The 12508-nt window shown below is 32.9% G+C and overlaps 1 long non-coding RNA gene across 1 annotated transcript; it reads right to left on the bottom strand.

Moving 5' to 3' along the window:
• Positions 1–5216: 5216 nt before the first annotated feature.
• LOC144305843 (uncharacterized) lies at positions 5217–10323 on the bottom strand. The gene is made up of 4 exons (XR_013372864.1): positions 10006–10323; positions 7714–7857; positions 6775–6891; positions 5217–6083 (listed from the first exon to the last, which is right to left on the bottom strand). It is a non-coding gene; the product is annotated as an uncharacterized LOC144305843 (long non-coding RNA).
• Positions 10324–12508: the final 2185 nt, after the last annotated feature.

Genomic DNA, 12508 nt, shown 5'->3' on the forward strand with positions numbered 1-12508 from the left:
AATTTATTTAGAAGTTTGGAGTCACTATTTTTCATTACCTTGTGACTCATGCAGGAAATTGTAGATTTGGCCAATTCTATCTCCATTAGCAGATGATTCTATTATTTTTAAGGATCTTATTTATTTGTGTGAGAGAGAGAAGGAGAAAGAGAGAGCATGAGGAAGGTGAGGCGAGGGAGGGGCAGAGGGAGAAGCACAATCTTCACAGAGCCGGAAGCCCAGTGTAGGGCTTGATCCCGGGACCCTGGGATAGTGACCTGTGCTGAAAGCAGATGCTTAACCAACTGAGCCACCTGAGTGCCCCACAAATGATTCTATTATAGAGAGTATATTAACAGTGAAAGATTAAACAATCATAAAGGAAAAACATTAGGGTAGAGAGAAAGTCTTCCACTAGGCAGATATATTATTTTTTCTCCTTTAGGGATACATAAAATACAACTTTCCTTCAATGGAATAGTATAGAAAGGATTCATAGACATTTGAAGACTTTTGACCATAATAGTTTTAAATAAAAAGGATGTCAGTGCCAGGTATCTTTCTGGATCCTGAAGCCTGAGCAAACTCAAACCATGTGACGGAGAGCATCCTGGCCTAAATATCTGACAGTACAATCAGCCTGAGAAGCAGACATGGATAAAGCTGATGAATGACACAAACTAGAATAGAGAAGAATTTTGACTCTTCTCACAGCTTCTCAGCTTCTCCTGCATATCAGTTTTGCCATTTCTCTCATGATAAGGGAATGGAAATTGAGGAAAGATACAAAAAATTATAGCATACCAACTCTCTTTCATAAAGAATTATGTGTTAGCATTTCCATTTCATAATTGAGAAAATGAGACTATCTACCCTAACATCAGGTGTCAAGTTATGATTTTAATCTTGTCTCTCAAGTCTCTGCTTTTTCCAAATATTGTTCTGCTTTTCCATCTCACAAGTGGTTAGTAATCCAGAGTAATTTTTGGATCATATTTAAATGGAATATTTTGTTTATTTATTTATTTATTTATTTATTTATTTATTTATTTATTTTTTATTTATGAGAGAGTGTGTAAGAGAGTGGGGCAGAGGGGAGGGAGAGGGAGAAAGAGAAGCCCAAGCAGTCCCCACATCCAGTGCAGAGCCAGATGCAGGGCTTGATCTGATCTAATCTCATGACCTTTAGGTCATGACCTGAGCCAAAATCAAGAGTCAGATGCTTAACTATCTGAGCCACTTGGTGCCCCTAAAATGAAAAATTTGGATTCTCAATATTATATCTCAATTCCAAGTTTAAAAAAATAAGAAATGGTCTTTTCCTAAAATTATGTCTTAATTATAAGTTATAAAACATGTTTCATTTTACATTTCATTTTAAAAACAAATGACATAAAAAAGAAAATTAGATATATTCATGCATGTTTATAAGCATGCAACATATATGTGTGTATGTGCCTGTATCCACATACTTTTTTTTTCAAATAATTCTTGAAACGTTAAGAACATAACCCTAGATTCAATTCACAGACTCTGTACTCTACCATGATACCATGTATTTTTGTGTTAATATTGGAAGCAAGTCGTAATGATAACTGATAGTAACTAATTCAAGTTTATATTAACTTTAGAAAATTTTAAGCTGTCCATAAAATTCTTAGAATATGTTAACTAACTAGAATTTAATTAAAAACCTGAAATATAAAAAAAATCATAAATTATTTTCCTTTAACAAATAATAGTTGTAAGTGCTCTGAAATCCAAAATTTAAAGAATCCTTTAAAGATTTTTTAAAGATAATTTTGTAAAGTGGGTGACATCAACCAACACTCTTTCTTTCTTTCTTCTTTCTTTCTTTCTTTCTTTCTTTCTTTCTTTCTTTCTTTCTTTCTTTCTTTCTTTTTCTTTCTTTCTTTTCTTTCTTTCTTCTTTCTTTCTTCTTGATTGTAATATAATTGACATATAACATTACTTTCAGGTACACAACATAATGATTTGCTATTGTATTTATAGTGACATGATCACTGCAGTAAACCTAGTTAACATCCATCACTATGCAGTTACAATTTTTTTTCTTGCAAAGATGACTTTTAAAATCTACTATTTTAGAAGCTTCCAGATATGCCACACAGTATTATTAACTATAGTCACTATATTTCACATTACATCCCCAGGACTTATTTATTTTATAACTGGTAGTTTGTACCTTTTGACCCTTTACCCACTTTGCCCACCCCTAGCCCCCACCTCTGGCAACCACCAATATGTTCTCTGTATCTGTGAGTTTTTATTTGGGGAGTTATTTTAGGGTTCACATACATGGGAGATCTTAGAGTATTTGTCTTTCTCAGTGTATTTCACTTAGTATAATGCTCTCAAGGTCCAAAACCAACATTATTTCTTGACTTTGACCTAGCTCCAGGGAAATAAACTCTTTCATTGTGTATTATTAACTGGTAGCCATTAAGTTCGTATTTCACCAGCTTTTGATCAGAAAGTCCATTTTACTTTTAGAAAGTTTGCGTACAGCAAACTTGCGTGCACATGAATTTAGCTGCAAAAGACTTCTGATTACAATGTAGTTCAGTAACTGGTCAATTTACATTAATGAGCATATGCTTGGTAGGGAAATAATGTTTTCTAGGCAAGGGAGAAAGGATTCTTAGGTGAAGGATGCTATAGGGCTAAGGTGCAAAAGTGATCTTTACTGCTAGATATCTGACCAGTGTGTACACAGGATGACTAAAATACCATCACAAAGTTTCTAGCTCCATGACATTGCATCTAAATACTTTTGATTTTATTCTTATTTACTTCTATCAGATTCCTGCTTTTTATTTTTATTTGTAAGAAATATTTTTCTTTTTCTTTTGTACTTCTAGATTTATACTCTTTTACATTACCTATCCCTAGTAAAATAGGAAAAAAAGATCTCTTCATAATATAATGTAAAAATAGTCACCACTAGATAAAATTTTAAAAGAAAGCTTATGGTACATACTAAAGTCTGTGCTCTAAAGTTCATTGTATAGACTGATAATTACATATGCACTTTCATCATCTGCTTTCACATGAATTTGAAAAGTGGAGTTCCTGGAGGGAAGAAGCTCTCTAAGCTCTATAGCATAATGAAAAGAACACAGTTAGGCTTCTTTTTGATGTAAAAAAAAATTTAACTTTTAAAAACAGTTTTTAAAGAGTAAAAAATAAGTAATTTCTTACACAAAGGAAAATGTGTTACAGAGTCATCCCGTACTTAAAACAGTGCACACATATTCTTTGGCAGTAACTTTAAGCATCTACTCAGCATTGGTTTTATTTATTTATCAAGTTACCACCGCTTCCAGAATAGGATTTTTTTTTCCAGTTCTCCCCTTTATTGTCCCCCAAATAGAGACTGGCTCAATTTAACTAGATAAAGTTTATCTCCTATATGTTATGAATGTCCCCTAAATATCATTTTTCTCATTCTTCGTGTTCTAATGGTCAAAGATATATGTTCATCGGCACCTCAACAGTCTGAATTAATTCACTTAAAATGAATAGCAAATGAATTCTTTGTCCTCTCTCTAAAGATGCATCAATTTATTAATAGAAAAGGTCTACTATGTATGAAATCTTGGAAATTACTGATTCTGCTTAAACAATGTCTTGTAGTCAAGACTTCCTCACTGTAAGGATAAAGCCTCTTTAAATGGATTACTGGCATGTTCACAAAATATACACAATTAAAGCATATTGAATAACTAGGATTAATTTTATAGGTCTCAAGGCATTCTACATTTGATCAGCTTGTTCATCAGCCTCATTCCTTCATCAGGAACTATAATTCTTGTGTTCATTTTACATGAAATGTGTAGTTCAGGAAAATTTTTATAAGTAGATAGATATTTCTTCTAAAATATATACTTTCTGAACCTTTAAAAAGAGATCAACATCATTTGCATTATGAGACTATTAGTTACAATTTTAATACTAATCTAAATGCGTGTGTTTACATCTGCATTTAAATATGAGTTTTTTCTAACTACAACTCACTAGTTGAGCTGATCAGAGATCACTGTAATTATAAACCAAGCTTTATTTTTGATACTTGAATGGTAATCACTTTAATTAGTCATATCCAATTGAAAATATTATACTTTGTGTATTTTCTATAATATATACCTATAAAATCACTGTATATTTTTGCCCAAACAAAAAATGCAGTTATTTCTACAATTATGAATTCTAATGTTTCTTTTGAATTGATTGAGCCATACATTAAATAAGCATTCATATTCTGTGACAATTTCAGCTACTTAATATTGAGAATACAAAGGTACCATAAAAATATGTATTTCTCCTTTATACAATATGTGTCTGAGTGAGCATTCTTCCTTTGCCGTTCAGCAGTTCTGTGATGCATAATTCATTCTCTATGTCCCATCAATTCCCATATAGATTTGCTATGACCAGATTTATGATATGAGTTTAATGGTTTCTAGAAGCTAGTTTGCCAATGCCATGATTATAGAAATGGCTGCATGGGAATTTTATGCTCCCTGGCCACCTACTAATCTGTTGGAAAATGCAGTCTGGACTAAGTTTGTTTCTTGACAAGTGGGGAGGAACAATACAGAGTAATAGAAGAACTTATATGAAAAATGTATTCCTTGGTCACTCTGGCAAATATCTCAATTGTACCAATACTAACATAGAGATTGAGGAAGATCTTTGAGTTCTGCATTAACTTACAATATTATCAAGAAGTAAAGTTGATGAATAGAAATAATTTTTTTAAATGTTGTCTACTTGAACTTATAAAATTTACTTTTATTCATGATTTAACTTCAATGTTTATATAGTAGAGAGTATAGTGGGTCTCACGCTTGATTTTTTTTTTTAGCGTGTATGTGTGTGTGTGTGTGTGTATTTATGTGCCTGTATGTATGTGCTTTGTAGATACATCCAGAAACTGAGGATCCAAGGATATGAAACTAGAATATGATTCCCCCAATAGCTCTAAATTTCCTCAAAAGGAATGATCACCTGTGGACTGGTGATTTGAATAGGAGTGATAGTAGAGAAATCTGTTCGCTAATGTGCACATCATTACAACTCTGTTCTCCAACTCATTTTTACCATTCCTTCTAAAATATCACTCCTTTATAATTTAAATTTTTATGACATAATCAACCTTTATATGGTGTTCTAAGTATAATTAATCAGTGTTTTGGAAAATCAATTAAAAGATTTATTTTGCCTCAAATTGAGCATGCATTGCAAAATTCTGTTTGACAGATATAGAACCATCTGAATCTTACAAACATTTCTCTGATATCATTGACAAAACTTTCATTTATCACTAGATCACATACCTTCCTACAAGTTCCAGCTACTGAATTTTAAACTTCATGGCGATAAATAATATTTATATATCCTTAGCCACTTTTACCATAATCACCAACTTAAATTTTACAAAGAAATTATAGATTTGTTATATTCAAGGTTCTCCAACTTATTATAATAGGGATTTTTTTATTCCTTCATGTTAAATCTTGGGATAAACCACAATTCTGTGATTTCATAGAATGTGTCTTTTTGCTAATCTTCACCGAAAATTCATGTTAGTCAAAAAAATTTTGACTAAGATGAACAAAACCACTATAACTTAGAAAAGTAGGAGTAAAGGATTCAATATCCACAATGACATTATCATTAACTAAATTGGTAAAGTTTACTATTAAATAAATCTGTATCATTCACTGAATATTCCTTATGAATATTCTTTATAAGGTAGTAGGTTAAGGACTTAATATACATTACCCCATTAACCATCACATAACCCTGTGACTTAGGCATTATAATCTTTAGGTTACCAACGCAAAACTTAAACCTCAGGCTACATTATTTGTCCAGTCATTTGTTTATATGATCATATGGCAAGTAAGAAGGATAGCAGAGGTTAGAAGTCAAGTAGGCAATCCCTTTGATTTTCTCCAAAACACTTTCTCATCCAATACACGCTCAGTCCTGGCTTCTACATAAGATGCCATGTTCTCGACATTGAATGCCTTTCAAAATAGGAGTTGTAGAAAGGATAATTAAGCCCACAGTAACTTCTGTAAAAAAAAAAAAATCAAGTTATAGCCTTAATGTTGATTCCAAAGTAACCTTTAATCTACCATTGGTTTCAAAAAAATAAATAAATAAATGCCTGAGCTTCTGGACACTCACTGTGCCTTTAGGTACAAAGATCTTGAAAGTGATTTTTTTTTTTTAATTTCAGCCCTCCAGGGGGTTCCTATAGCAATTTTTTGACTCAAGCATTACTTATATCAGCGGATGTATTTCTTTCACATCTACTAGTCCTATCTCTTTACCTGTATCACCTTTGTCAGTGTGATTTTTGCTGCTGGTGGGTGTTGGTGAGGAAGTAATGAACACCTTGAGTTAGATATTAGGTTTATTCCTTCCAAATGAAGTTAACACCAGAGCCATAGTTTAAAAAGAGAGAAAGATATTGCTAGGAGAGTGTATTAGAATGGCAGGAGGAAAAACAGGGTAAAGGCATAGTCGATAGAGTGGCTACAGGAGATGCTCTCTCTGTGAGTGGTTTAGATCATGGTATTTCTCCTCGGCACTCTGTGCCTTTCCATAATGGAACCCTATTCCTGCCCTTGCTACAATTTCATGGGGGTTAATAACTGGGTTTTCAGTTTTCTAATTCCCATGTGTAAGTAATAATAATTATTAGAGCTTCTGCAAGACTGCATAGGATACGCCTCTATAGTGCTTAGAGTAACTGCTTACCAAAGTCTTTCCATATCTGAGAGCTCCAGATAGACCTAAGTTTCCTGTGTTTTATTTTGAAGAATCTTAAAAACAATCTTAGGAGGTGTTATATCAAAAGCTTTACGTTTCCGGACCCTAAAAGTAAACACACGTACATCCCACAAGGCAATGTTAGAAAATTACACATTCTGAGTGTCAATCCGCACGCTGTCAAGTTCAGCCAGTTTTCAAAATATCACATGTTCTTTTCTAGTAAGAAATACACTGACATTAAAGTCATGTCAGACTCTCCAGAAAGATAACAAGAAAAATACAAGATAATTCAGTTCTTTGGCATAAAATGATAAATGAGTCATGCTGAAAAGTGGGCAGTTATAGCACATAAAAGATAACGAGGAAAAGCTTTCCAAATAGCCATCTGACTCAAGCCAAGTAGGTGGTCAGCATGCTGGTTTAGCAGAATGTGTGGCTGATTGCCAGAGTGTTTTTGAGCAAAGCAGCTATTCATTTCACCTGCAAAATCGGCTCACTTTGACATTGCACATAATGAAAAACAAGTCAATGGCTATTTTTAGGCCAAACTAATAGAGGGACTACAAGTAAAATAATAGCACCTTTTTTCTCTTCATGGAGAACACATTAAAGGATAATGTTTCTATTCCATGACTTCTTTCTCTAATTATTATTCACTGTGTGCTTTTTTATTTAAGATACATAAGACAAATGAGATGTAGCTCTCTGCAGTGCTGTTATGACCATTTGGGGTTCCGGTGAGGCTTTAGGTCTGAAAGAAGTTGTATCTTTTCTAAATGTATTTATGTTGTTTTGCATGCCTCCACTGTTCTTTTCACTTAAGTTAACCAATTTTGTTTAATTTTTAGCCTTATATAATATCTATACTTATTAGAGAGAAGATATAATAAGAAAATGCTATTCAAAATACAAACATAGGGGCACCTGGGTGGCTCCGTCGGTTAAGCATCTGCCTTCTGCTTGAGGTCGTGATCCCAGGGTCCCCATGTCAGGCTTCCCTGTGCAGTGGGGAGTCTTCTTTCTCCCTCTCCCTCTGCCCCTGCCCCTGCTTGTGCTCTTTCTCTCTCTCTGTGTCAAATGAATGAACACATAAATAAATAAATAAAATCTTTTCAACATATAAAATAAAAAAAATGAAATACAGATATAATATGCCTTCTGTGAATAATTTAACATATTGTAATGTGTACACGTACTACATGTGTATGGGTAAAGTATGGATATAAAAACATAAAATTGGAAGCAGTATTTTAAGTACATCTTAGAGCTTTAACAGAAAATACTGTTGTTAAATGATAAAACTAAATATATTCCACATAAATATAATTATAATTATAAGCACAAATACACACATAATGATTGAGATTACAAATGGCTTCTATCACTACAAATTTGAAATATATGTGCGTGTGTGTGTTTGCACGCATATATAGTGTGCTGGTATGTGTGTGTAGTATGTATACATAAATATTACTTTATATTTATATTTGGTATTTATATTTTATATATATAAATGTAATGCATGTATACATTTTATATTTATTTTAAAATTTATATTCTACTATATAAGTATGTAGTACATGTAATAAGTATATATCCAAATATGAATGTTAATATTACCCCAAATTAACCATCAAATTTATTTTAATATATTTCTAATGGACACGTGTGGGACAGCAAAACCTGTCATTTCAAAAGGCATTTGTATAAGTCTACAAAGCATGGGGGAAATAATTCAACCAATGAATACAGACAATTTCAAAAATCACTATGTTTATATAAATACACATGTGTTTGTTTATTGTTACTTAACAAAGAATCTTTGAGGTCTCTCAAACAAAAAGTCCAAGGCAATGTACCTGTAATACATGTGAACACTATCCTAACTATGTGTTTCTTTGTGTCTGTGTGAATGCTTATATTCCTTAGACTATTAGATGCAGTTTATAATCACATAAAAATCAAACATTTAAAATTTACTTGTAAACAAGAGTGTCAAGTTAATGTCATCTATTCTAGTAAAAAATATGTTTAGTCAATAATAGAGAAAATTAAGCTATCTTTGCTCTAACCTATAAAAGTTTTTCAAATGACTGGGAGCAACTAATTTTCCATAGGTGAAAATTGAATTTTAGAAAGATAATCCTTTATTTTTTACAATAAATGAATAAAATAGAAATTTATGGCCTTTTGACTAATAAGTACACATCCTAATGACAATTTTTAATACTCTCAATGAAGTTACCAGTATCGTATTTATATCAGAGATGAAGTATAGTGGAATAAAATGCAATGAGTAACTTACCAAGAGAGATACATGGTAAGATTGGAAAGTTTAGGCAAAATTTGCAATGGCTCAATAACATTAGTTCAAACAGCTTTTATGATCAATTCTTTTTCTTTGAGTCTAGATATTACCTTTACTCAACATTCCCTATATTGCTAAAAATATTAGAATCATCATGCTATTCTAGTTTATTGGAATGATGAATACAGACATGTGAATGTTTCTATTAAATTAAAAGGTATATATGCATAAAACAATACATATATATATAATTTAATATACCTTGATTACTCCCAATTCCTGTGTACTAATTACTCTGTAGCTGTTACCATTTGTGAGGGAGTACCAGTAAATTTAAAAGGAATTAGATGACCTTTAACAAAAGTCCCCGATTGAATAAAAGCCACCCCCCAAAGGAGTATACTGTATCATGCATATCAGTCCTCCTTATTTAACTGAAAAAAAAATCTTATGATGGGTTAAGAGATAGATTTTTACAATGTCTCTTAAGTTATACTAGGAAGTGTTGGAATACAACGTGACCCCACTTTAGTAGTGATGATTGTCAAAGAAGTGTTATTGATTCATGTCTCAGTTGAAGCAAAAAAAAAAAAAAAAATCAATACCAGACAGCTCTAGGGGAGATGTTTCTAATGGTTTTACTGTTTTAGAGTCACCTGGGAGATGCCTTTCAAAGACGATCAACATGGCCAAACAAGATCAGTCCATCTATATTGTGGACTAAATCCAGGGACCTCAATATTTAATTTGGAAGGAATCCATCTTGGACTATTATTCCTAGCAAAAATAAGCATTCTATAAAGCATGAATATGTAGATTGACCATCATTCAAATACATTTATTGTTCTTATAATTCATCAGTTTCTTATATATACATATATATACACCTATATAAAGTCTCAAATTACCTCATTTATAATTTAACAGGAATTCCTCTTGTCAATAAATCAAAATAACACGGTAAGCAATCAAAATGTTGTACAATTTCTTTGTCAACCACTTTTTCCAACAGTCAGCTTTAATTTTTTTCGCTTATCTTTACAATTTTCCCAAATGGCTAGTGGTTATGAAATAATCTTGCTGAAGTTCCCGTCTGCATATTCCCCAAACTTGAAAGGTAGCGTAGACTGCTTGGCACAGTGTTTACACAAACGATGTATGGTTTAAAAGAGCTGCCAAAACATTTTTTTTTTTTTTTTTTGCAACATGGAATGGAGATGAATCTAACAATGGTTTGGAATGCTTTAAGATAAATATTACAGAATTGGACTGTTCCCCTGGCAACTATTTTTACAAAATCAGAACCAGTACTTCACAAACTTTTCTATCCTCTAATTAGGAGGGGAGAACTTTTGATAACATATCTTCAATAAAATGGCACGTTTTAAAACACTGTGCAGATTATTCAACATACAAATATATTCCAGATCAAGAGGCATCCTTTCCAACAAATGTTTCCCTGCAAATTATTCCTGAACATGTTGCCTATTTTGTGACAAAAACCACACAATCTATTAGTTAGCAATATCTGAGTTTCAAGTGGCATAAACGCAATTCAAACTTGCTAGATAGACATGGGAATGTATTGATTCGTGTAATCGGAAAATCCAAGGGACAGTCAGATGGAGGCAATCGGATGACACTGTCAGGAATGTGCCTCTGTTTTCCTGGTTCTCTTCTTTTCCCAGGAGAGTCTAGTCAGATCTCTTCATGTGAAGGTAACTTTGCAACCACCTGATGCTCTGAATGTTCTAAGTTTATATCGTGCTTACAGGGCAGAACCGAATGGAAAGTGCTCCCCCTTCTCTCTGTCCCTGGTTCTATTTTAGTCTCAGAAAAAAAAATGAAACAAAACAAAATGACTGAAAATATTTAATTGTCCTTGCTTGAGCCTTGTACTATTGTCCAGCCTGTTTTCTGCCGTGAACCTGTGATGGGGAAGATTGGTGCATAAGACTGACATTCGTTAAAAGAAAAGATATTAGACACAAGATTAAAAAATAGATTGTACAATTCATCTGGAATAAAAACACAATGCATTCCATTTCACCAGAAAACTTTTGACCCTGCATATCTTTCCCACTCAACTAACCCCTCTCAGCCTTTCTCTACTTTTGAATATTGTTTCCTCGCAAACCTGACACATAAAACAGTTGTGCATATGCTTTAGTATCAAACTTTTCTCCCATGGGTAATTGCTTTCTTTCTTTTGTTATTGTTGCTCCTTTGTTTTGTTCTGTCTCTATTTTTATCTTTTGTATATTTTTGTTTTATCCTTGATGTATTTAGCTGATTAGTCATCAGTGCATCTGTATGTAACTTTCTGTTTTTAATTTCTTGCATTTGCTGATCTCACAGTAACCTGAAACTTAAATATGAACACTTTTTAAAGAGGATACTTGGTTGGACTTCCCAAATTCTGGCAAATCCAAAATTCATTAGTTTGAATATGAATGCAATTTCATTTGAGAAAAAAGAATATGCAATTTATTTTTTCTATCCTCAGATTCTAGCAAAGTGACAAGTTTTTTAGAACAAATGGCAGGTAGACTGAGGTTTTGTTCTGCATTATTTTTTTAAACATTTTTAACATTTGAGGGTTTTATTTAAATTATACTTAGTTAACATATAGTATAGTATTGGTTATAGGAGTGGAATTTAGTGATTCTTTGCTTACATATGACACTCAGTGCTCAACACAACAAGTGCTTTCTTTAGTACCTACCACCCATTTAGCCTACCTCCCCTCCAGCAATCCTCAGTTTGTTCTCTAGAGTTAAGAGTCTCTTGTGGTTGTCTCTTCTTTTTCCCTCCCCTATGTTCATCTGTTTTGTTTCTTAAATTCCACATATGAGTGAAATCATGTTTATCTTTCTCTGACTGCCTTATTTCCCATACTTAGCATAATACACTCTAGCTCCACCCGTGTCATTGTAAATGGCGAGACTTCATTCTTTTCGATGGCTGGGTAATATTCCATTATATATAATGTTATATATATGCTACATCTTCTTTATAGTTCATCAGTTGATGGAAAGTAGGGCTCTTTCCATAATTTGGCTGTTGCTGATAGTGCTGCTACAAGCTAAAGGGTGTGTGTGCCCCTTTGAATCACTATGTCTGTATCCTTTGGGAAAATCCCCGGTAATACAATTGCTGGGTCATAGGGTAAGCTCTATTTTTAACTTTTTGAGGAACCTCCATACTGTTCTTCACAGTGGCCACACCAATTTGCATTCCCAACAACAGTAAAAGAGGGTTCCACCTTCACGGCATCCTAGCCAATGTGTTTTTTCCTGTATTGTTAATTTTAGCCATTCGACAGGTGTAGGGTGGTATCTCATCATGGCTTGATTTGCATTTCTCTAATGATGAGTGATGTTTAGAAACTTTTCATGTGTCTGTTAGCCA

Source organism: Canis aureus, chromosome 36 (genome assembly GCF_053574225.1).
Source record: "Canis aureus isolate CA01 chromosome 36, VMU_Caureus_v.1.0, whole genome shotgun sequence".
NCBI classification, from domain to species: Eukaryota; Metazoa; Chordata; class Mammalia; order Carnivora; family Canidae; genus Canis; species Canis aureus.